The 27,154-nt window shown below is 43.2% G+C and overlaps 1 protein-coding gene and 1 long non-coding RNA gene across 2 annotated transcripts in view; both read right to left on the bottom strand.

The window, feature by feature from the left end:
* The window catches only part of LOC115196014 (zinc finger protein GLI2), an 86,005-nt gene extending 68,085 nt beyond the window's left edge, over positions 1–17,920 (bottom strand). The window contains exon 1 of the mRNA XM_029756449.1: positions 17,288–17,920. The gene's annotated coding sequence lies outside the window, so the exon portion shown is untranslated. The remainder of the gene's footprint in view (positions 1–17,287) is intronic.
* A 5,273-nt stretch (positions 17,921–23,193) lies between these two features.
* On the bottom strand, positions 23,194–26,862 carry LOC115196013 (uncharacterized). Its single transcript, XR_003878793.1, has 2 exons — positions 26,707–26,862; positions 23,194–24,535 (listed from the first exon to the last, which is right to left on the bottom strand). It is a non-coding gene; the product is annotated as an uncharacterized LOC115196013 (long non-coding RNA).
* Between the last annotated feature and the right edge of the window lie 292 nt (positions 26,863–27,154).

The raw sequence follows: 27,154 nt of genomic DNA, 5'->3' as shown, positions 1-27,154 counted from the left end.
GGCCAGTCATATGATATAAGTAATTGTAGAGGAAAATGATGATTTAACTGGAAATAAAATGGTAGGTCAATATAATGAATTAACGATATAGATGTCGACATGAACAAGTTGTTGAAAACAAAGTCCCACTTGATTCATGTCCCATTTATAGTGTATGTAAAATACGTCCTAGATTTATTTAGCCTAATAAACAATTCATCTTTCATTTCTTAATAATGGCAGGCCACCAAGCCCTTCATTAAATAATACAAATGTCACTAAATCACAAGTAGTATTACCATTTCAAAAGTAGCCATCAACCTGCATCTCCGCAACCTGCATCTCCGTCAACCTCATCTCCGTCAACCTCTAAAGGAAGGGCCATGTTGTCCACGGAGCTTTGTTCTACCAGCCATTTTAGTAATTTATCAGTGTGATACTCTGGAGGTTAAGCACAGGTCTTTCAACCTCATTATACTGGCCTTTCATACACATTCTCTGACATCTTTAAAACATGCATTCTCTGTCTGTCTGTCTCTACTCATCGCGGTGGACACTAGTCTTGAACGTCATTTCAAAGACAAAACTATCTGTGTTATTAGTGTCCTCATACATGTGTATTAATATCAGTGACATCTTGAAATTGGTCTAATTAACGAATTAGCTTTGGCCCTTCTGATAGGTTAAATAATTAGGATTCACTCTGAATTAAATTAGGAGAAAAACTACTGGATTCTGTAGCAAGAATTCCTAGTAGACGTTTTAAGACATCACAGAATCGCCCTTATAGACGCCTACTATTTGAACTCTTTGTCAACTCAAATTGTCTTTCTATATTCTCACACAAAATCATTAAATTATTGTTGGACTAACGGGCCGTGCTCTGCAAACTCCACAAGGCTATGAAAACAAACTTGAGGTCTATAGAAGTTCTAAAAGAATTGGGCCTGATGTCAATCGTTAGGGACAAAAAAAATGAATGGCCTATTTTTATCTTTGTTCTTCCTTAAACAATTCATGGATATTTCTTTATCATGGCAGGCCACCAAGCCCTTCATTAAAGAGTAAAAATGTCACTAAATCACAAGAAGTTGTATTACCATTTCAAAGGTAGCCGTCAATCTGCATCTCTGTCAATCTCTGAAGGAAGGGCCATGTCACCCACTGCAACTCTACTCTACCAGACATTTTTAGTAATTTATCAGTGTGATACTCTGGAGGTAAGAACAAGGTCTTTCAACCTCATTATACTGGCCTTTCATCACACATTCACTGACATCTTTAAAACATGCATTCTCTCTCTGTCTCTCCCGACCGCCCGATGAAAGAGGCACACTGCTACTTTTCATTAATTTCAACAAACACAGCCATTTGACCTTTCCCAGGCCAGCCCCATGTAGTTATACGAACCATTAATCAGAGATTATGTCCCCAAATCGAGCCACGTCACTGTCTTTAGTCTTTATGAACTTCTCCCCGTGACAGACACACATGCACACACTCACAACCCACACACTCACAACACCACACACACACACCACACACACACACCCACCACCCCCACCACACACACACACACACCAACAACACACCACCACACCAACACACACCACACCACACCACACCACACCACACACACACCACACACCACACCACACCCACACACAACCACACCCACACCACACACACCCAACCCACCACCCACCACCCCCACCACACACACACACACACCCCACACCACACACACACCACCAAACCACACACACACACACACACACACACACACACACACACACACACACACACACACACACACACACACACCAAACACACACACACTGCTATGCTACAGTACCTGTTCAGTATTAATGATGCTCTTTAACAGGCCGCAGCATAACATTACTGATTCCTATCAGCTCTACGTAAGTCACCTCTGACTGCTCCAGGTGCTCCAGGAAGAGCCTTATCAGGGACGATTAGAGCCCAGAGCAACTTCTCCAAGACAAGCGTTTTTATCTTTGATATGTATATTCATGTGCATGTTCTCTCTCAAACCTCCCTCCTTCCCCCGGCCCTATCGGTCCTCTGTAAGACCTTGGCTTGTGTGACAGTCTTACAGTATGAAAGGGAGTAAGGGATGCAGGGACCCTTTCCTTACAGTAAAACCTGTGTCAGCAGGAGAAGCGCTCAAACAAAACCTGGAGTGGAGGTGCACAAAAGAATAGAGAACGGACCATTATCCTTACAGTAAAACTAAAACCGTTTCCCCCCCCCCCTTCTTTAAAGTCATTGAAGAAAAGTGTACAGTACCTCTGGTGACAGCTGAAGGTGAGAGTTTCTTTGGGAGGTCAGTGAAGCCGTTTCCATCCAGACCAGAGCCTTTCTTCTCTGTGTTCGTGGGGCAGAGGTCTCCATTCTGGACATCAGAAGCTCTGAAGGAAACGACATGAGGTGTCATTGTCATTATCATATCATTATATGACATGTATACAGTAGGCCAATGATATGTATACAGTAGGACAATGATATGTATACAGTAGGCCACATTATACTGTAGGCCACATCCTCTGAAGAGATCCACTGTTTTTCCGCAACACGTTTGAAGATAAGGGTGTATTATTCTTAGCAAGCGAGGCTGAACAATCAGTTCGAATAGTGCCGATAAAAAGATCCACAGTTAAATAAGCTTTGATGCCAGCCAGGCTAGGTTACGCTAAACCCCCTTTGGAGACAGCAAACCGTAGCATGAATCACTGGGGCCCTGGAAGAAAGCAGCAACTCAAATGAGATTTCTTTCAGGACAAAACCACTACATGTTTGCACTGCAACCAAAGATAAGCGGCTAGGTTCAACAAAGGTAAACAAGCGACGCGCTGCCTGCCAAGTCGTTCTTCGTTTAGATGGCTGTTCGAGCACGTTGATGGCTGTTTGAGAGACAGTCAGATTTGCACACTGCAGGCTGGGCTCAGTTCAGTTGATGTTATAGTTTGCTAACACCTGCTTTACACAATATAGGCAAGATTTTTCCTTGAACGTGTTGTAAAGTCTGGGCTTGGTGTATCTAGGTCGTAATGGCTGTCTTATTAATAAGACTCCTGCCAAGACTACGTGTGTGTGGGGTATGTGGGGGGTATGTGGAGATGGGGGAGGAGGAGCGGTAAACTGTTGCTCCTCTGAAGTGCTGCGACACATGGTCGTGTCTTCCCCCAGCGGAGACTGGCTGGACGGACGGGAGACAGAGGAGACAGAAGAGCCAGGGCTATGGGACGCTACAGGTGTCAGACACCACACTGACAGATGGAAACCAAGGTAAACAAATGACCAGGGGCACGCTTGATCTCTCCTGTTGGTCACCAGGGACCTCTCCTCTCCACTCCTGTCCTCTCCTCCCCTCTCCTCAACTCCTCTTGTTCTCTCCTCTCCTTGACTCCTCTCCTCCCCTCAAGTTCTCTCCTCTCCTCTCCTTGACTCCTCTCCTCCCCTCAAGTTCTCTCCTCTCCTCTCCTCTCCTCTCCTCTCCTCTCCTCTCCTCTCCTCTCCTCTCCTCTCCTCTCCTCTCCTCTCCTCTCCTCTCCTCTCCTCTCCTCTCCTCTCCTCTCCTCTCTCTTGTTCCATGACACTGATGAGGAGGGCATGTCAATAAGATCCACCGGTAGTTAAAAGGCTTTCACCACTCCGTGACACTAATCCCAACCTCACCTAAATGTGTGAATGGCACATATTATTACTAGGGTGTAATGAATGACCAGAAGGGAGATTGAGCAGCTAAAAACTCTAGCCTGACTGATGTTTACTAATGAAAACCAAAATACACCAAAGGACTGGCTGACTGGGGCATGAATGAATGACACTACACTAGTGCTCTCATCTGCCACATTTACCACCCTCCCCACAAAGCAGCGTCGGTGGAGAAAAAGGGCCCCTGGCCCCCCACACTTGCAAGACTGTCTCAAAGAGAAACCACAGCAGTAAAGACAGTAGACAAAGCTGTCCATCAGGCCTTTACCTCCTGCCAACCCTCCCAGCTTGTTCAAGGGGCAGTAAACGGTGTTTTAACAATGTAGACCTACAAACTCACTGTCTGTCCGGCCTGTTTAACTGTTTCACCTTGTTAACTGTTTGTGACTCAGTCTGTGAAAACGAAATGGGTTCTCAAGAATGACACAAAAAGTTCAGTTCATGCCAAGTGTGTGTGTTTGTGCATGTGTGTGCGTGTGTGCGTGCATTCGTGTTCCTGAGTGTGTTTTTGTGTCAAGATATGAATGTCTTATCTCTGAGAGTCATGGCTAAATCTGTTGATGGTAGAAACAATAAACCATACCTTTATTAAAGTTGAAAAGCTAAATATATAAATGTGAGGGAATAGACTAGTATTATTTTAGTAGCTAGGAGATGGTTAATTACCATGATAATAAACCCAGCAGTAGATTTAGATACGCAGCTGTGAGGAATAATGAACCTCTACCTCCTATTGTTAACCGTCATTACCTTTAAAAACGACACACAATGATCAATTTAACCGTGAAAATCGAACAATGCAAAGCGTAACAAAAAGGTTATTTATGACAGAAGAACAACAACTCCTCAAACTACTTTCTCACTCAGCCTCTGTCTTTGTGTTGAAACCCATGCCTGTTTGTTTTAGCACCTCGGTCTTTAACTGAAGTTCCCCTCCAATACGGTTCGGCTCTCCTTTCCTTTCAGGAGCGCTGAGAGAAGAAGAAGCTCAAGCACTTTTGTACAGGGTATATCCCATGTGTCTCTAAACCCCACCTTACTAGATCTACAAAGGTAAAGATTTAATGAGCTGTATTCTGTTCCCACTCTTCAACGATCGTACAGTTGAAGTCGGAAGTTTACATACACCTTAGCCAAATACATATAAACTCAGTTTTTCACAATTCCTGACATTTAATCCTAGTAAAAGTTCCCTTTCTTAGGTCAGTTTGGATCACCACTGTCACAATATGCGCAAACTGGTTGAAGGTAAGTCAGGTGCAGGAGAGCAGAGATGAGTGATAACAGGCGCACTTTATTCATGCCCAAAGTACACAAACGGTACAATAAACAAAACACACGGGTCAAACACGCAATTCCACACGTAACAAACAAACAATTCCACACACAGACATGGGGGAACAGAGGGTAATATACATTTAGTCAGATGAGGGAATGTGAACCAGGTGTGTGGAAAACCAAATGGAAAATGAAAGGTGGAGCTGCGATGGCTAGAAGACCGGTGACGTCGACCGTCGAACGCTGCCCGAACAAGGAGAGGGACTGACTTCGGCGGAAGTCGTGACAACCACTTTATTTTAAGAATGTGAAATGTCAGAATAATAGTAGAGAGAATGATTTATTTCAGCTTTTATTTCTTTCATCACATTCCCAGTGGGCCAGAAGTTTACATACACTCAATTAGTATTTGGTAGCATTGCCTTTAAATTGTTTAACTTGGGTCAAACGCTTCGGGTAGCCTTCCACAAGCTTCCCACAATAAGTTGGGTGAATTTTGTCCCATTCCTCCTGACAGAGCTGGTGTAACTGAGTCAGGTTTGTAGGCCTCCTTGCTCGCACATGCTTTTTCAGTTCTGCCCAGAAATTTTCTATGGGATTGAGGTCAGGGCTTTGTGATGGCGACTCCAATACCTTGACTTTGTTGTCCTTAAGCCATTTTGCCACAACTTTGGAAGTATGCTTGGGGTCATTGTCCATTTGGAAGACCCATTTGCGACCAAGCTTTAACTTCCTGACTGATGTCTTGAGATGTTGCTTCAATATATTCACATAATTTTCCTTCCTCACAATGCCATCTATTTTGTGAAGTGCACCAGTCCCTCCTGCAGCAAAGCACCCCCACAACATGATGCTGCCACCCCCGTGCTTCACAGTTGGGATGGTGTTCTTCGGCTTGCAAGCCTCCCCCATTTTCCTGCTAACATAACGATGGTCATTATGACCAAACAGTTCTATATTTGTTTCATCAGACCAGAGGACATTTCTCCAAAAAGTACGATCTTTGTCCCCATGTGCAGTTGCAAACCGTAGTGTGGCTTTTTTATGGCGGTTTTGGAACAGTGGCTTCTTCCTTGCTGAGCGGCCTTTCAGGTTATGTCGATATAGGACTCGTTTTACTGTGGATATAGATACTTTTGTACCTGTTTCCTCCATCATCTTCACAAGGTCCTTTGCTGTTGTTCTGGGATTGATTTGCACTTTACGCACCAAAGTACGTTCATCTCTAGGAGACAGAACGTGTCTCCTTCCTGAGCGGTATGACGGCTGTGTGGTCCGATGGTGTTCATACTTGCGTACTATTGTTTATACAGATGAACTTGGTACCTTCAGGCGTTTGGAAATTTGTTCCCAAGGATGAACCAGACTTGTGGAGGTCTACAACTTTTTTCTGAGGTCTTGGCTGATTTCTTTTGATTTCCCCATGATGTCAAGCAATGAGGCACTGAGTTTGAAGGTTGGCCTTGAAATACATGCACAGGTACACCTCCAATTGACTCAAATTATGTCAATTAGCCTATCAGAAGCTTCTAAAGCTATGACATCATTTTCTGGAATTTTCCAAGATGTTTAAAGGCACAGTCAACTTAGTGTCTGTAATCTTCTGTCCCACTGGAATTGTGATACAGTGAACTATAAGTGAAATAATCTGTTTGTAAACAATTATTGGAAAAATTACTTGTGTCATGCACAAAGTAGATGTCCTAACCGACTTGCCAAAACTATAGTTTGTTAACAAGAAATTTGTGGAGTGGTTGAAAAACGAGTTTTAATGACTCACCTAAGTGTATGTAAACTTCAGACTTCAACTGTATATTTAACATGGCCTCGGTAGTTATGAGTCATTGCAGTATAATAATCGGGAAACTGTCTGAATAAGATAGGAATGGAAAGATGTTCCTCATCCCTAAGAGACTGAGAAGTGATTGAGTACAGTTATCTAGTTAACCCACTGTCCAGTCCACTTCCTGTGTGCAAACTCAAGTAGGCAAAACACAGCTTCAACCCTCATAGCTAAACCAATGGAGACTTTCCTCTTGTTATTCGAATCCTCTTTTCACTAACAAGCTCTTAATTCCAAGAGCAGATATGAACTAAACATTAGCCATGATAGTTAGACCGTTAGACATAGTTGTATGAAAAAGAGTCTTGGACAAAAACTATTGTATCATATGGTTAATTATAAGCAACAAAAATATCTGGGTGTATTAACTGTAGTTCTGAGTTACTCTGACATACATGTATTTTTCTTGTGAGAAACCCAGAATAAAACCTAGGATTCAAAATGGCCTGCCGTGAGAGAAAAGGGTATTCCCAGTGTCTTGAAAAATGAATGTCTCTGCATTCCAGGTGCTGGTTTCCTGCTTTACCAGAGCAGAGTGCAGTTTGGCACATCACAGAGTATTACTTACAGCTTCCCACAAACCATCACCACGCTTAGTTATTACACCGCGAGCTGTCAGCCAAACAAATGACTGTGACTGAACACTGAAAGGTCACAGTAGTGCAGTAAAATCACAGAGCAGAGTCAGGCCCACTACTGAGCCTCTCTCTGAAGGGACTGAAGCACGGGACTCGGGCACTTTCTTGAATTTATGGTTACGTGTACCCTCTTCTGAAAAATTGTAATCTCGTAAAAGCAGCCCACATACTGTTTATGAATATTAGCACAAGTAGGGAGATCACTTCTGGTGGCGTTTGAATACGAAGATTCTTTATTATTTGGAGTACTGTATGTTTGCAACATAGACTACATGCAGAAAATGTTCATGTTAAACAGGGTTGTTGTGGCTAACAATGGAGACCAAACAATTTGAATAGGTGAATCATTTCCCTCTCAAAAGGCCCACCAAGGATCTTCTGAGAACACACTCAGAGGAGTGTATTAGTCACTGGATGAGTCTCTAGCCTAGAAACATTTTATTACAACAAGGGCTACCACAGACACAAGAGCAGTGGCGTGTATTCATGGATGCCAAGGGAAGCCAGTCATCCCCAAAACATTTACCATGAAAGAATTTAGAAAAACCCCATAAAATAATGTTTCTTTCGTCTCTCCGTGTTTCATAATATTCCTTCAATTTGCAAGAGGCTGAATGTAATCTCACCGGAGAAAGCATCGGAGTGAGCAAAACAGCGCCCCTCTGTCTCTGTATGTGTAGGCCATCTATCTGATGCTGTCTGGTCAAAAAGAGTAGGACATTGTTGCCGCCCGTAGCATTTAATTCAAGGGAAGCCAGCGAGCATTTGGCCTCCCTTGATAAAAAAATGTAATAATAATAGCCAACCAGCGTTGAGCTAATTTGAGAGAGCTCAAACGTGAATGGTCCTGGCGAAACCAAAAAAAAAGTGGCAAGGGAAGCCAGTTTGGATTTGGCTTCACTCCAATCACATCGAGAGCATACGTCATTGACAGAATCAACTTTAATTGTTGCATCTCGTTGTGTTGTTGTCCGGTGGTTAGCTAGCTAGCTAAAATTGGCCCTTTCTAAATTAGCCATGGATGGAAATAGGGATTTAGACTTATGGTTTTACTTAATTCTCCATACTGGCCAATGATTATAACATTGATTCTGATTCAACCATAAAATCATACATTGTGCCCCTGGCCTGAGAGGATGGAAGTGCAATATGTAGCTAGATGTAGAAGGCTAATGTTAACTAGCTAACACTGCCCATAAAAAGGAAGTTAGGCTAGCGAGCAAGCATTTTAGCCAGGTAGCCTAGGACAACAAAAAATAAATGTGTCTACTGTATGGTAGAGTCATAGATCGTTCCATCAACATGAAAGAGGAGGATGGTATTGGCATTTCTCTACAAGTAGGGTGAGTCAACATGTTTTTTCTATTTGCACACACACACACACACACACACACACACACACACACACACACACACAGAAATCAGAACCATGGACAGCCACATCATATTTAGCTTACGTTGATTGGACTAAATAGGTTTTGGTATATTTTAGATGTCACTGTATTAGACTAAGCATAGGTGATTTGATGGTGTCGAAATATTGAAGTTGAAATAATGCTGGAATAGTGGCGGCAGCTCATGTTTTCTTTGCCACTTGCGGGAACTTTCCGTGGTTTTAAATCAATAGTTGTTTAGGAGTCCGAAAATGCCAAAAACATGAGCTTGCTTGACCATGCTGTAGGTCATCTAACTGTTTGTTACATGCAATATGCTTTGTGGACTTCACCGAAAAGAGGTTGCTCTCCGGTTATGTGATGAAACAAAGGTGTGGTTGAATTTATTCTGCCACTGTCACGCCCTGACCAGTAAAGGGGCTGTTTGTTATTGTAGTTTGGTCTGGGCGTGGCAGGGGGTGTTTGTTTAGGGTGTTTCGGGGTTGTTTGGGTTATGTTCTATGTTAGTGTATTTCTATGTGGTGTTTATTGGGTTGACCTTCAATTGGAGGCAGCTGCTTCTCGTTGCCTCTGATTGAAGGTCCTATTTATAGGGGTGTTTGTTCTATGGGGGTTTGTGGGTAGTTATTTCCTGGTTTAGTGTTTGTTGCACCTGATGGGACTGTTTGGAGTCGTTTGTTTTGTATACGTGTTTATTTTGTTTTTCCTTCTTCAAATAAAAAGAAGATGAGTATACATTTTCCCGCTGCGTTTTGGTCCAATCCTTACGACAATCGTGACAGGCACTGTGTCTTCTTATTGTCTCAGCCGTAGGCCTATATATCACAGTGTCAAGGCATATGAACTAACAGGTTATAGAGCAAACAACCCAATTATCACAACACATACAGCAGGTTGTAATTTGGCTTTTTTTCCCTGGCTTGGCTTCCCTGGTGACTTTACCCACGCACCGCTACCGCATAAGAGCAGACCGGAGCCTGGGAATCCACACTGAATCACCGCTATTCACTATCACACGATACATATCATGATTATTTCACTTCAATTGGTGAAGTGAAACAATAGAGAAACGAAGCATGATTCAGTTAAGAATCCTAAAAGTCACAGTCATCATGCAGAGAATGGCTGAGACTGAGTGGTCCTGAGGGGCAGTGTTGCTCCTCTCTCTCTCTCGGATCAGAGGAGATTGGTTGGTTGGCTTGTTGTGGACAGACGAAGCAGAGAGGAGGCGAGACGAAGAGAGGAGCCCCGTGGATAAGAACCCATCCACTGCCTGTAAGTGCAGTATCCTGCGGGTGATCTCTTCAGGTCCTGGCAATGCCGTACAGACGATGAGCTTACGGCTCCAACTCCACTTCAGAGGAGAAATCACCTACTAGAGGATTTAGCCTGTCACCGTGACTCATCCCCAAAAATGGCTGCTCCTCTCTCGTCTGCTAGAGAGATAGGCCTCTTCAGGCAAAGAGGAGGAGGCGCTCGTCTCTAAACACAGATTCACAGTAGCAAGCAGGGCTCGCTCCGCTATGTGTATTGCCCAGAGCAACGAGGGTTACGCCCCGGGCCTTCATATCCCTGAGCAACAGTGAAGTGGCATGTGGGCATTGATTAAGCGCTTGGTATCACCACTATGTCTGTTCATCCGGAGGCCAGATGGTGTGTTAAACTGTGTTACACACCTCATGTTTTACAGCCACAGTTTGGACTCCTTCCGTCGTCTCTGCTGTTGGCAGCTGAGGCTCTAAAAGGGTGAGTAACTGTTCATCACCAAGACGTCACCCTGATCAGCAACGCTCTGATCTCTCCATGTAGCACAACATTAACCTCTTAACCAACCAGTAAGCTCCCGCTCAGAGGAAGTTGTCGCCATGACAGGGAAACACCACAGCCAGAGGGATCTCTTCAAACACCCTTAAGCCATGGCTGTAACCACACTCCAGTCCACCAGCCACAGCTGCCAAACAGCGGCATAACAGAGTGAAACACACACAGCTCACCTTAAAATCCTTGCAGTACTAATGGCTACTGACACAGTGGAAGGCCCAGTGACCCCAGCGAGGCTCTGGTGCTCAGTGTGAAGGCATGAGGGCCCACAGGATGAAGACTGCTACTGCCTCTGACAGTCCTTGGCTGCGTCCAAAGTGAGACCCTACTCCCTATATAGTGCGCTACCCTATGGGCCCTGGTCAAAAGTAGTAAATAGGGAATAGGGCGCCCCTTTAGGATGCAGTCCTTGCCTTCTACAGGGAGGAGCGAGGCCTCAGAGGGCCATCGGAGAGCCCCAACCAGGTCCTGACCCTGCGCCTGATTGTAGGAGCTGGGAGCTGAGTGTGCTGCCTTGTGGGGAGAAGACGGTAAAGGGGATTGATTGCTAAGGGATAACACATGGGCTGGGTGTACACCACATGTAAGACAAGCCCTGTCCTGGGTTCTCTAGTCTGTCAGTAAGGAGTCTGTGGCTTGGCAGCGTTTCAGCTCTTTTCCAATTTCATCACTTGTCGCCCTGATCTAATACAGAACCCCTACAGGCAGGATTTGGGTTGCCTGCTTTGAAGCTATTCAGCGCTGACAAATAAGTTATCACATCTCAAGTTTCTTCCTTTGCCATGGCCAAATCATGAATGCATTTCTTTATGCGAAATCAAAACTACCCCTTACCCTCTGACACCATTCAAAGTCCACTGATTCCCTGGCACCAGTCACTGGTTTTAGGCTGCATTTGAAATGGCTGGTGTTGTTGATTCTGCTTACTTCTTTTCACTGCACGAGGACATTTTGATTACTGATATCTCACACACACACACACACACACACACACACACACACACACACACACACACACACACACACACACACACACACACACACACACACACACACACACACACACACACACACTCCCTGTTGCTGTCAAAAGGAGTCAGAAGAGATCATCAGGGTTATAGCGTCCCTTCAGGAATGAATTAACTGGTGAATCAAAGCAGAGCCATGGGAACTAAGAGTCACACTACATTAAAAACAGTACTGAGGACGAGGAGCAGAGGAGGAGAGAGGCCCATGTCCCCTGTGGCCCTCTGGTCCGGACCTTTGATTTCTCCTGTGTGTGTGCGTGCGTGCGTGCGTGTGTGTGATGTCTCTTGGTCTGTGTGTAATGTCTTGTTATGTGTGTGTGTGTAATCTGTGATGCCATTGCATGAAACGGAGCTCTGTTTTCATCATGTATAATTGCATTTATGTTAAAATAGATTTTCTGCATATGATATAGTATCTTAGTATGAGGGGCACAACTGGTTGGGATTGATTAATAACAATTAGAATCTAGATTTGCAAAAACAAAGATATGTGTGAGAGAGAGCGAGAGAGAGAGAAATAAAGTAAGAGAAAGAGAAAGAAAGAAAGAAAGAAAGAGAGAGAAAGAGAGAAATAGAGTAAGATATATATATATATACGGAGAGAGAGAGGCTCAGTGAGCACAGCCTTGCCATTGAGAAGGGTAGACACAGGAAAACCTGGCTCCCTGTAGAGGAAAGGCTATGCAACCACTGCACAACAGCAGAACCTGAGACAGCTGCATTTCCTGACAAAATGTCAAAAATATAAAACAATTAGAGAGTGTCATTTCCCCAAATTTGAAACCCTAATTCAAGGTTTCAAAGACCTCTGTGATGAGGATAGGCTACCCATCCTGTTGGGGGAGGACGCAGAGAGCTGTGGGTTGGCAGCGCACTACATTGCTGCCTGCCATAAGATGAGGGACAGTGTCTGACAGACCAATCAACCTGCACATGTACTCTACTGTATGCTTATTGTTATTGTTGAATGTATGGTTATTTTGACCCTTGGTTATTGTTGTTACTGTTGTCCCGTTGATAATTTTGATTCTTATTATTTTCATATTGTAAATATCCAAGGTAAGCTTTGGCAATATGTACATTGTTACGTCATGCCAATAAAGCAAATTGAATTGAATTGAATTGAAATTGAGAGAGCGATAGAGAGCGATAGAGAGATAGAGAGAGAGAGAGAGAGAGAGAGAGAGAGAGAGAGAGAGAGAGAGAGAGAGAGAGAGAGAGAGAGAGAGAGAGAGAGAGAGAGAGAGAGAGAGAGAGAGAGAGAGAGAGAGAGAGAGAGAGAGAGAGAGAGAGAGAGAGAGAGAGAGAGAGAGAGAGAGAGAGAGAGAGAGAGAGAGAGAGAGAGAGAGAGAGAGAGAGAGAGAAAGAGAAGATAATAGGGGCTGTCTAGCTGTGAGACCAAACTGGTTCTGGAGTTGAGTGCTGAGAGAGAAAACACAACTCACTGTTTGTTTGATCTAAAGAAATTAAATAAATATGACCTGTAGATATCCACAGTGGTTGAGCTGAAACTCTTAAAAGCTAAAATGTTTATATGTTGTTAAGATGGTCTTATAATGCAGATACATCCCAGCTAGCACATTTGATTCCTTGGAAGTTGTGGTAACGTATGTTTTTGGTTTTCCATTGATTCTGGGAATGAAGCCATAAGTTTCCTGACTGGTAAAAGTGAACGTTTTTTAAACGTTCTGAGAACAGAAGTGAAAATTTGGCCTGTTCTGGGAAAGTTAATTTTTAGGTTGCAGGGAAGTTCTTAGAACGTTTTACTGTGGTTCCCTGAAAGTTTTCCTGGGAGGTTTTATTCATGTTCTGAGAACGAATATTGTTGGTTATTTGAAGATAATCATTTAACGTACTTAGAAAATGTTTCAATAAGACTTAAAAATACTGCTAACTTGAGTTAATTTCTGTCGGAGCTCAAAACTGTTAATTTGCTTAGGTATTAATCATGCAAACACATTTATTTTTTATTGTGGAACGGTTTCAGGGAGATTTGAACCTATAATCTTCAGCTAGCATGCCATGTGTTTTTTTTTAACTCATACAGAGCTGGTCATTTTTGTCTATTCAAACAGACCTCATTTCAAAGGAAACAAGCACTTATAAGATCAAGTGTGGCCAATTAGTGGGCGTGGCCAACACTCCTGAACACATTTAACAAAATAGAGGATAGAGAGCTTTGTTTACGCTGAGAACGGAAAGTATGTTTTTAAATAATATTCTTAGAATGTTCTTTGAATGATACTAATGTTTTCTTGTGGTTTTAATGGAACGTTTTCTAAATGTTCTGAGACCATGACTTTAAATAGAACCATGACGAAGCCTATAGAAAATGTTATGCTGAATTACTAAAATTGCCACAGAGGAACGTTCTCGGAACAATTTGAGAACATTACTTAAATAGAACCGTAAGGAAACGTGTAAGAAAAGTTATGCTGAAGTACTGAAATTCACACCTAAGAAACATGAATGTTATGCACTAGCTGGGTACCCTGCACCTTTCCCAGAAAGTTGTGGGAAGGTTGTATGCAAAATAACCATAGGACCACCACGCTCTCACCAACCTCTAACAAACATATGGTTCTCAGAATGTTATGTGCTGGCTGGGATATTGGCCTCTTTTTCGTTAACATTTTTGCAAATTAAACAAAACTTATATTAGACAAGGCAGTGTAACGAGCAGATAAATAGTTGATGGAGGCTAAGTTAAACAATGGAATTAAACAAAGTTTGATTCATATTCAAATTCCCTCCAAAGATAGCAATTGGTTTGACCTGAGGCAGATGTGATGTGGTGTTGAGAGGATTAGTACAACAAGGTTCACCCTTTGTCTGAGCCAAAGCTGTAGAAACAGCCGAGCTGGATAACTGTATAATACCATTTACACGAAGGTGAAAATTCATGCTATTAAAACTGACAGTTTCAAACTTTGCGTTCAGAGTTTTTCCTCTGAATCAGAGGAAAGCATAGTTTACACAACCTGACAAAATCGACTCACTTCACATGATGTAATCCATAAGGACTGTGCCATAAGAAATATGTGAGGTGAGCCACTGTTTTTTAGTGGTTCTAGTGTTGTCCCCTTAGGACAGAGACAGTTAATGCTGCCTTTGTTGATAGAGCCATAGCGCACATGCACACACACACATACACACACACACACACACACACACACACACACACACACACACACACACACACACACACACACACACACACACACACACACACACACACACCGCTTCCAGGGCAGACTGCTGTGGTCAGGGGCCTCTGTGAACAAACCAAAATATTAGTTTTATGGAGGGTATGGCAGCAATTACTACTCTTTGCTGTGTGGGAAGAAGGGAACCTCTGAGATAGGTAGATAGAGAGAGAGAGAGGGGGGAGGGGGAGAGTAAGTAAGCATTTCACTGTTAGTCTACACCTGTTGTTTACAAAGCATGTGACAAATAACATTTGATTTGATTTGAGAGAGGGAAGGGGTTAGTCATGTGATGTGATTTAGTGTAGTTTGATTGTAAATTCCCACTTAACAGTTGGACATCAGATAACATTTAACATTTGAATAAAATTAACGATAACCGTGTATACTGTAGGTATCTCACAGTAATTTCTCATCTTTTCAAACAGGCAGAAATAAGAATAAGGTAGCATCCAATTCGAAAGCTTATTTCACTACATGTTAATGCCAACGGTTTAAGCCTTAACCAACATGTTATTTCTAGTGTTTAGCAAGTGGCATTTCCCTTCACCTGCCTGAATGACTTCCTAGGCCAGATAGCTTAATTGGTGCTGTGTTCTTGTTTATGGGGATAAGATACTTTTCAATCCTCTCAGTGGGGAGTTTGACTCACTTTTCATTCAGGCATCTCCCCTGCTCCTCTCTCTCTCCTGAATATTAGACTCAACTTCTATTCCACTTTTTCAAACACTTAAGAAACCAGGAAGTCCCTCTCTTTTTGTCTGTGTTCTCTGGAGAAGAGAAAAGCCAGCAAAATCAATAAAGGCATTCGTGGAGTGGGCCAGCGGTGTGAAAACGGCTGCAGAATGGCTCTGCTTGGTGAGTGCCTACGTCCCAAATGACACCATGTTCCCTATCTAGTGCACTGCTTTTGATCTGGGCTGGATAGGATGCCATTTGAGAGGCTGAGATGAAAGTGGGGGTAGGTTGATGACCGCAGCCCCAAGCCTCAGTCCCCTTTGAATAATGTGAAAGGCCCATCATTTCTTGAAATCTTTTCAACTCTTCGCTGCCTGACTGCTGGAACTCTTCATTCTGCACAATAGCAAATGCACTAAAACTTTTTTCTAATGCAAATGAACTAAACCAACCAACAGGACATTCACATAAAAACACACGTCCCAGGCCAGAACCAACTCCGTTTGGAAACAGAGAGTGGTTACATATTAGAGGAAGGTATTGATTTATTTAGAACCTTTTTTAATATTACTCGTCTTCGTACATTTTGATTATAATGCTTATCTCTATTAATAAAAACCACCCCTAGCTTATTCTCTCTCAAATAAAAACAAGACTATTAGCAAATGCATATTCAAATGTTGTTTCATGTTTTTGATTGTAATTTATTCACACATTAATAACACACCAGGGAAACATTAACAATGAATATTGAAATGCACAGCAATGTAGATTTTCTGCATCGAGTGTGACTGCTAATGACTCTCAGTAGTAAACACACACATTTTCTGCTTGCTGGATACCTTTCAGATTCAGGGGATTTAGGAAGGGTATCTTTCATTCAAGTAGGCTAAACTCACGAAAGCTCAAGTTAAACCTGGAATCCTTAATTGAAGCAATAACAAAGCGAACATCCAGACTCTGTTTTGGTAAAAAGCTGAGGGATGGGCCTGGAGAAATGTAACCACGCTCAAATTCATATACATAGCTATGGATGCAAGGACTGACCATCCATGATATCAACATTAGAGTTTGAACCATGTTCTGAGGTTTTACAGCGTTTGTTTACATTTACAATGTTTACAAATATAGGGACTAAATATTGGACTAAAACAAGCTTATATTTGGGGTTATGATAGGGTACGACAGTTGAACTAAACTTATATTCTTCAAAAAATCAATGGGTATATCATACTTTTTTAAAGTAAAAAAATGTATGTAGCAACTAAGGATTCTCGCTAAGCAACTATGATGTCTCTTGCATAGTTTTGAGCGCATCTACTGACAAATAGATCAAGTTGCAGCGCGGAATTTGTGACATTCCAATGTCAAGTCAGTTAAGTTGAAAGTGGAGATGTTTCCAGTCATTCCGAATGGGCAGTTTTGTCTATATCTATATGATTCATGTTCACAATATTCATAGTTTTTATTTATTCTGTATGGTCAACGTTCCAAAGAAAACGCTATTTTAATAGGTTACGTTAAAATACCCTTTAGGCAATTCAAAGTAACAATTTCAAATTTGCCCAAAAATGAATATTTCAAATTATTGTCTAGCCTATTTATAATAAGAATAATATTCTAATAATTAATAAGAAATATGATTTCCAGAGTTCATCATCACATGCATGTCCAGTCCACCTACCTCAGTGGTGATGCCTGTGGTCGGGTCGGTATGGTCTGACCCGGTGCGTCTCCCTCGGTTCTGTTTGCCCACTAGTTCTGTACAAGTTTCAGCAACGCGATCGAAGATTACCGTTAGGTCAAACTTTCTCGGTCAAAAAGCAAGAAGTAACAAACTCCTTCCAATGCAAGAATGAAATCCATAAATTATATTCTAGTAGCCTAAACACGATCAAGACTAACTACAATCCTCTTCCCAACTTCTCATAAAGTTCACCGTAAGAGTTTATGTGTGTCGACTCAACTTTTTACAATCCATCGCCGAGAATAAACGAAACAAGTTTTTGAAATCGATCCTCCCTTACTAAGAAAACATTGCACGATATCGAACTTTGTAGCCTAAAGAGGTCTAAAAGGTTTGACGGTGGTTCGTTCTTCGTCAGAAATGTGGTATTGAGACGCCAGGCTGATATGTTTTCAATCTGGTCCCTCTCATTCTCTCTCTCCCCCTTCTCTCTCTTCTCTCACTCCTCGCTAGCTCTCGGGTGAGTATTTCCATTTGCTGTACCAGATGGGCCGGGCTAGCCAAACCAACTAAGGCTCAAGGTTTCGGGAAAAGTTGTGTAAAGTTTCACCATTGTTTAATATTAGGAGTTTGACCTGCATCCAAGCTCCCCATAAGGTGTTAGTGTCTCAGCCAATTAAAATAGACATGTTTTAAATATACTTATATTTATATATTTAAAACATATTATACTAGTTTGTATGTGTAGGATATTTTATGTGTAGATAGGACTTAAAAATACGAAAATAATTGCATAATAATAACATTACATTTAGATAAATGAATAAACTTGAGTCATTTTGTAAGCTGAAATGTATGCAATTCATTTATCCTCAACAGTAAACAACCAACGTCCTTACCACCCGAAATCCAGCCTTTCTTATTACCTCGAAGTGCAGACACTGAAATGTGTGTAGCCCCATTTAACGATTCATTCAATTAATTACATAAATGATAACTAATATGATCATTAATGCCTATATTGGAATATTGGAGCCAAGAAACAAAATCTGCCATAACAAGATAATTACCCTAATGTATGCCATAGGTATTTAGTCTTACTATAATTTATTAATAATGTATTCATTTGGACAATCATATTCATCCACGGCATGTTGTCTTGCCCAATTCTCTAGAGCACCTGCGTTTGGATTATGTGTTTTATTGAGCGGTTATTAATCAATCGAACTAACGATATTGGACATTTGGAGAATATAGGCTTATGTAATTTCTAGAATTGATTCTAACTCAAATTGTATGATGTCCATTGCTTCTTAGACCATTGAAATGTTTTATTTACATGGCAGAACTGTATTTATTGTGTACAGGCCTGGTGGTCATTGACACATTTTGGAAGCCCTCTTCCAGTAATTGCCGTGATTGCTGCAGACAGCACAGAACTTTTCCTTTCTAACCATTCAGACTAGTTCCAGTCTAAAATTGTCAGTGTTCCAAAACAAGCATAAAGGTAGGCCTACGGTCTGTCGCTTTATTTAACTAGGCAAGTAAGTTAAGAACAAATTCTTATTTACAATGACGACCTAGCGGGGAACAGTGGGTTAACTGCCTTGTTCAGGTGCAGAACGACTGCTTTTTTTTTTTTTACCTTGTCAGCTCGGGGATTCGATCCAGCAACCTTTCGGTTACTGGCCGAACGCTCTAACCCCAAGGCTAGGCTCCCACTTGGCTACCTTCATACCTCATTCTTTAAAAAATATATTAACCAATATATTAACCAATTAATATATTTAACCAATCGTCCACTAGCAAGGCTGAATATGGTCATTTCATATAAAATAATGACATCTAGTGGAGAGATGGATAACTTGCATGGACAAAGACATTTAGAGAGCTGTCAATAGGTCTACCTTAGGCAATTAGAGCATCCGTAGTTTACAGTGCAGAGCATTTCAAATCAAATGCAATGTATTCTAAGTAACCCCATCCATCATGGTGGAGATCGGTGCATTCTACAACCCACAGGGCATACTTTAGAACTCATAGAGGCCATAGCAGTGCACTGTGTGTCCATGACTGTTTTTAAAGGTTTGTTCACAAGTACAAAGTGACTTTCGCCTTGTTCTCGTGCCAGAAGATCGTAAAGACAGGAATTTGAATGAGTATCTTGGCATCCTGTCATCAGAAGAAAATAAAACAAGAGAGAGGAGGGATAGAGGCCTTGGGAGGGAAGAGGCAAAGAGGTGTCAGAGTTGGGGGTGTGGTTGATGGTTGCACAGTGAAGTTATGGTGAGATCATACTTGTGAGATTTTTCCGTATGATCACACATATTCCCAATGAGCCAATGAAGTCATTGTTGCGTGCAGCTGTGGGTTTTCAAAGTCCGTTCATTTGTGTTTTTTTTTTTAGCATGTATTGGAAAACAATATGAAAATGAGGATGGTAAGCAAAAAGGGTTTCTAGCACTGCATGATACATTTAAATACTATTGTTTCTTGTGAATGAAACATGACGAAATAAGTATTTTTATCGGAAAATGTTCCGTTTTCTTTCTAATTTCCAGCCGTACACCTTGTTATTCCATATTACACCACATAGCGGCAGCGAGTCTCCCGTTGTTGATACGTTGACCCTTACTGAGATATTCTTTAACGATATTTCTGTTTTTGAGTGCGTTACTACTGCTTCAGTATCTGGTCCTCTGTAGCTCAATTGAAAGAGCATGGCGCTTGCAATACCAGTAGTGGGTGCAATTCAAATGTATACACCCATTACTGTAAGTCGCTTTGGATAAAAGTGTCTGCTAAATGGAATATACACTGCTCAAAAAAATAAAGGGAACACTTAAACAACACAATGTAACTCCAAGTCATCACACTTCTGTGAAATCAAACTGTCCACTTAGGAAGCAACACTGATTGACAATAAATTTCACATGCTGTTGTGCAAATGGAATAGACAGCAGGCAATTAGCAAGACACCCCCAATAAAGGAGTGGTTCGGCAGGTGGTGACCACAGACCACTTCTCAGTTCTTATGCTTCCTGGCTGATGTTTTGGTCACTTTTGAATGCTGGCGGTGCTTTCACTCTAGTGGTAGCATGAGACGGAGTCTACAACCCACACAAGTGGCTCAGGTAGTGCAGCTCATCCAGGATGGCACATCAATGCGAGCTGTGGCAAGAAGGTTTGCTGTGTCTGTCAGCGTAGTGTCCAGAGCATGGAGGCGCTACCAGGAGACAGGCCAGTACATCAGGAGACGTGGAGGAGGCCGTAGGAGGGCAACAACCCAGCAGCAGGACCGCTACCTCCGCCTTTGTGCAAGGAGGAGCAGGAGGAGCACTGCCAGAGCCCTGCAAAATGACCTCCAGCAGGCCACAAATGTGCATGTGCCTGCTCAAACGGTCAGAAACAGACTCCATGAGGGTGGTATGAGGGCCCGACGTCCACAGGTGGGGGTTGTGCTTACAGCCCAACACCGTGCAGGACGTTTGGCATTTGCCAGAGAACACCAAGATTGGCAAATTCGCCACTGGCGCCCTGTGCTCTTCACAGATGAAGCAGGTTCACACTGAGCACATGTGACAGACGTGACAGAGTCTGGAGATGCCGCGGAGAACGTTCTGCTGCCTGCAACATCCTCCAGCATGACCGGTTTGGCGGTGGGTCAGTCATGGTGTGGGGTGGCATTTCTTTGGGGGGCCGCACAGCCCTCCATGTGCTCGCCAGAGGTAGCCTGACTGCCATTAGGTACCGAGATGAGATCCTCAGACCCCTTGTGAGACCATATGCTGGTGCGGTTGGCCCTGGGTTCCTCCTAATGCAAGACAATGCTAGACCTCATGTGGCTGGAGTGTGTCAGCAGTTCCTGCAAGAGGAAGGCATTGATGCTATGGACTGGCCCGCCCGTTCCCCAGACCTGAATCCAATTGAGCACATCTGGGACATCATGTCTCACTCCATCCACCAACGCCACGTTGCACCACAGACTGTCCAGGAGTTGGCGGATGCTTTAGTCCAGGTCTGGGAGGAGATCCCTCAGGAGACCATCCGCCACCTCATCAGGAGCATGCCCAGGCATTGTAGGGAGGTCATACAGGCACGTGGAGGCCACACACACTACTGAGCCTCATTTTGACTTGTTTTAAGGACATTACATCAAAGTTGGATCAGCCTGTAGTGTGGTTTTCCACTTTAATTTTGAGTGTGACTCCAAATCCAGACCTCCATGGGGTGATAAATTGGATTTCCATTGATTATGTTTGTGTGATTTTGTTGTCAGCACATTCAACTATGTAAAGAAAAAAGTATTTAATAAGATTATTTCATTCATTCAGATCTAGGATGTGTTATTTTAGTGTTCCCTTTATTTTTTTGAGCAGTATATTAATATACAGTGCATTCGGAAAGTATTCAGACCCCTTGACTTTTTCCACATTTTGTTACGTTACAGCCTTATTTTAAAATGGATTAAATAAAAACAAATCCTCAGCAATCTACACTCAATACAAAGCTAAAACACGGTTTTAAGAAATTATGCAATGTATAAAAAAATAAATAACATAAATACCTAATTTACATAAGTATTCAGACCCTTTGCTATGAGACTCGAAATTGGGCTCAGGTGCATCCTGTTTCCATTGCGCATCCTTGAGATGTTTCTACAACTTGATTGGAGTCCACCTGTGATAAATTCAATTGATTGGACATGATTTGGGAAAAAACACACATGTCCCACAGTTGACAGTGGATGAAGACAGTGCATGTCAAAGCAAAAAGAAAGCCATGAGATCGAATGAATTGTCCGTAGAGCTCCGAGACAGGATTGTGTCGAGGCACAGATCTGGGAAAGGCTACTAAAACATTTCTGCAACATTGACGGTCCCTAAGAACACAGTGGCCTCCATCGTTCTTAAATGGAAGAAGTTTGGAACCATCCAGAAGGACAACCATCTCTGCAGCACTCCACCAATCATGCCTTTATGGTAGAGTGGCCAGACGGAAGCCTCCTCAATAAAAGGCACCTAAAGACTCTCAGACCATGAGAAACAAGATTCTCTGGTCAGATGAAACCAAGATTCAACACTTTGGCCTGGATGCCAAGTGTCCAGTCTGGAGGAAACCTGGCATAATCCCTACGGTGAAGTATGGTGGTGGCATCATCATGCTGTGGGGGTGTTTTCCAGTGGCAGGGACTGGGAGACTAGTCAGGATCCAGGCAAAGATTAAAAGTACAGAAAGATCCTTGATGAAAACCTGCTCCAGAGCGCTCTGGACCTCAGACTGGGGTGAAGGATCACCTTCCAACAGGACAACGACCCTAAGCACACAGCCAAGACAATGCAGGAATGGTTTCGGGACAAGTCTCTGAATGTCCTTGAGTGGCCCAGCCAGAGCCCGGATTTGAACCCGATCGAACATCTCTGGAGAGACCTGAAAATAGCTGTGCAGCAACGCTCCCCATCCAACCTGACAGAGCTTGAGAGGATCTGCAGAGAAGAATGGGAGAAACTCCCCAAATACAGGTGTGCCAAGCTGGTAGTGTCATACTCAAGAAGACTCCAGGCTGTAATTTCTGCCAAAGCTGTTTCTAAAAAGTACTGAGTAAAGGTTTCTGTTTTTTATTTTCAATAAATTAGCAAAAATCTTTAAAAACCTGTTTTTGCTTTTGTCATTATGGGGTATTGTGTGTAGATTGATGAGTGGAAAAAATTATTGAATCCATTTTAGAGTAAGGCTATAACCTAACAAAATGTGGAACAAGTCAAGGGGTCTGAATACTTTCCGAAGGCACTGTCCATTATGGTAGCCTAGAGTGATCGTTTTTAGAAGCCATGGTGAGAGGGTGAAAGGGTTAGATGAGCTATCTTAGTAATGCAGCAGGAATCCAGACAGACTATTATAAGTTCTATGAAATGAAATCCTTTAGTAAGTCTCCATCTAGTGGTATTTACAATCACTCACAGTACACAGAGAAAGGACACTAATGGCAATAGGTGTACAGTACAGTGAAGTTAATGTACGGTTGCTGCAATTTGAATGACATAATTGGACATTTTAAAGTGGGTCTTCGATAGCTAAGGCTATTCAGAAGATAACTTCAGTCCTTTAAACACGTAACCTAAATGTTCCAATTCACATAGAAAAATGGCAATTAAATGAAATAAAGGTGGATCTGTGATCAAAGACGTAAATCTGTAATGAATCTTGGCTAATTTACCTGATGGATGGGTAGAGTTTAGCCTTCAGTAACCTTAGATCCTGAACACATGCTAGATGACCTCTGACCTTTAATATCCGCAGAGGTTTCTTTGTGCCCCTAAAAGACACACACATACACGCACACACGCACGCACGCACGCCCTGGCTGAGTGTGTTTTGTATCAGATATGCTGCCTGGCTGCATGAATAACACCCTGTCTTACTTGACCCCAGGTGACCTGTACGTTTTCCATGGTGATTGATTAAGAGCCCAGACTCAGCCATGTTTGTTATGAGTGAGCCACACTGTTGACCTTAACGCTGGTACAGGATTGAGATTGATCCACCATGCAGCAGACCCACAGCACAGCACCATTTCATTGTGTGGTATCATTTCACCAGGGTGGGATGACGTTACGTCACTGTGAAAACAAGACACAGAATAGTGAAATCTGCTGAATGGGTACATTCTTTAAGGTGGTTCAAAGACACGAGGAATGAATGCATCATTCACTGTCTGGTTTATTTTGTTCTGTTCTGTCCTCTTTTGTAAAGTCGAACGCAATTAGCACACTTTCATGATGTATTTTGTATTAGATCATGACGCTCAGACTACTAATACACATTATGCACAGAAATCTCAACTTCGGATTCAGATTTATTCTTACGAAACCTCCGGATCAGGGCGTTCCGCAACAAAGACACAAATGACGCATTGGTGTCCTCAGGGGTGTGAAAGGAGTATGCCCTCCGCTGCCATCATCTATTCAGCTTCCTGCCATCCCTACAGTTCCCACAGATCACAGAGAGCACTCTCTGTTTCCCCCTTGAGTGTGTCTGCTGGCGCCACGCCAGGACGGGCTGAGCTGCCACTCTGAGGGACGAGGACAAGGGACGGCAGGCCCGGCCCAGTGAGACCAGAGACAATGGGCGCTGACACACCGACTGACTGACTCAGCCTGGCTGGCCTGGGCTCTGTCACACACGCTCTGTCTCCTCTCCTTCTGTCTTCTCTTTCAGCCTGCTAGACCAGGTTGAGGCTGCAGTCTGCAGGGACAAGATAGGGACTACTGTATGAACTGTTGTATTCTATGATGTACTCGTGAGATGGCACTTTGTCCTTCATACTGTATCTTCGACCAGCACCAAGTAGGACAACGTTTTAGTTCTTGTGTATGTACTGTGTCGGTAACCACCAGGCATTTTCAGTGGCATTTCTGTTGTTTAAACATACTTGAACACCATAGCTTGAGATGTGGACTGTCTTAGAGTATTGTGGCTGTCATATATCCATGATGCCATGGTCATGATGTCATTCTCAGCCAGTAGTTTTATAATGATCAATCAATCAAATGTATTTATAAAGCACTTTTTTTTTTACCTCAGCAGATATCACAAAGTGCTATTCAGAAACCCAGTCTAAAACCCCAAACAGCAAGCAATACAGATGTAGAAGTATAGTGGCTCGGAAAAACTCCCTAGAAAGGCAGGAACCTAAGAAGAAACCTAGAAAGGAACCATGATCACACGCATAGATCGATGATGGCATCATGTTCACCTGTTGCCGACCTCTTGATGGACCCAGCCCCTCTTATGTGCTGTTTTGTTCCTGGTACTACAGACAGAGTCTGTTTCGAGTACTACAGAGGGTCTGTTTCTCCGTGATACCCCAGAAGGCTGTTTATTCATTCACATGCATTGGCAGCACGTTGGACCACTTGTCTCATCCCGCTGCATACACGTGTTTCAGTGTGAGAACCAGCGACCACCAGACAATCCATGTCACTGTTGTTACCCTGACTGAGAGTCTGAGACACCACGCTGGACCAGGGAAAAGGGAAAGTCACACTTAAGTGATCCAGATGAGTCCTTTTGTTTTGGTCCAGTCACATCTCAGTGGACTAAGACGCTCCAGTCCTTGTCCTGCCCTCATAAACACTCAGTAAAAGGCCTGCCTGCCCAGAGCTTCCAGTGAACTCCCTCCTCTCTATTCTGTCCCAGGCTTAGGCCTGTGTGCTGCTAATTCAATAAGTGTTTATATGTCACATTCAGGAAAGCAATAAACGCCTCATTGTTTCATTTTGTCTTCATTTATTCAATTGCCATTCAGGGGGAATGGCAATTGAATAAATTCAGAAAAGCCCACTCTCTCTCTCTCTCTCTCTTTGATATCAATGAGCAGCTCTTCAGTTGAGCAGGCACAGGACACAGAACTTGAACCGCGGGCCATTTGACAGAGACTTGTTTTAGGGATGGGAAACTCGCTGGCGTTATTAGCGCCATTGTGTGAAGCTAGCCGCATCGTGGGCTGTGGCGGCAGAGGGGCCAGGCCCTGAATGGTGCGAGGCGAGTCCACAGCGAGGGAACGACCCGGGGGAGAGAAAGGGGATTAAAGCCTGTAGAGAAAGACAGGTCTCTGGTCATTGTGCGGGCCGACGTGGGGACACGGCTTCCACGCAGCAGTGGGAGATCTTCCGGCTGCTCATTGTCGAGAGGAGAGTTGCACGTCCTGAGAGGCTTACAGCATCAGGAATCCTTTCGGCGGCAGAGCTAACCCTGTGACATCACTCTACAGACACACTGCTGTGAGTATGAGTCTCCCCAAATCCAGTCAGACTCCACTGTGAGCCCTTAGAGATTGGCTGCAGACTCCACTAGGCTACCTCATTTTCTGACTGCAGGGTATTGGGTAGGGCACTTCTTGGTGGTGCTCTGAGTGTAATGTAACAGTGTAGTGTTTTGTAGAACTGCATAATTAAAGCTGGGATCTGTGAAAGGTGAAACGTTGCCACTGGTCACGCCAGGCACATTTGTTATTGTTTTTGAATAGGGGTAGTACATACTCTTCTGTTCTGTGGCGTGTGCAATGATGTCCGAGGGAGTAAGACAGTGTTTGTTGTTTGAAGTCATTTCTTTGTTGTAATATCACAAACAACTGTGGCAGTTTCACCGCAACGTGTCCAAACTTGTAATGTTTTAAAAAAAAATCTTCACACGCAATAGTGTGTGATTGCGGCCCGCAATTCGGGGCGTTCTTGCATCCCATTGGTTCCTGCATGAACGCCGCCCACCCCCCATTTTCTGGATTTTCCCTGATTGTCGATGCAATTAGAATGTGGGTCAAAAAGGAAAATCAAAGTATTATCTGAGTTTTTCGGTAGCGAAAGGCCACTGCCTACCCGTGTCCTAGCTAGCTAGCTAGCTACCTAGCTACCTACCGGTGTCGCCCCTGCCTCCCTCCTGCTGTTTACCGGAGTCCTAGCGATCAAACACAGTTCTGTGAACGATGCCAAGTGTTCGGCAGGCGGAAGCAAAGGACACTGTTCTTTGCTTCCGTCTGCCAAACATATGCCGTCGTTAACAGAACTGCGGGAAAGAACTGCCTGTCAGTGCCTCTTCTTCTTCTGTGGGGTTTATCGGCGGTTGACATCCAACGCTATGGTGCATTACCGCCACCTACTGTACTGGAGTGCCCCCGCCTCCCGCCTGTGTACCGGAGTCAAGCTTAAAAATGGACCAATAGAAGTATAAAGAGGGGTTCCTGCAGATACAGGAATGCAGGAATGTCCCAAATGGCACCTGTCTCGTCACACTAGGTATCACTGTTATTGCATATTTTGAGCTGTAGGGGGAGACATAACTCAATAAGTTTAGTGTAGTACAAGT

Source organism: Salmo trutta, chromosome 6, assembly GCF_901001165.1.
Source record: "Salmo trutta chromosome 6, fSalTru1.1, whole genome shotgun sequence".
Lineage (NCBI taxonomy): Eukaryota > Metazoa > Chordata > Actinopteri > Salmoniformes > Salmonidae > Salmo > Salmo trutta.
Note: the sequence above shows the minus strand (reverse complement) of the source record. Positions and strands in the feature narration are given on the sequence as shown.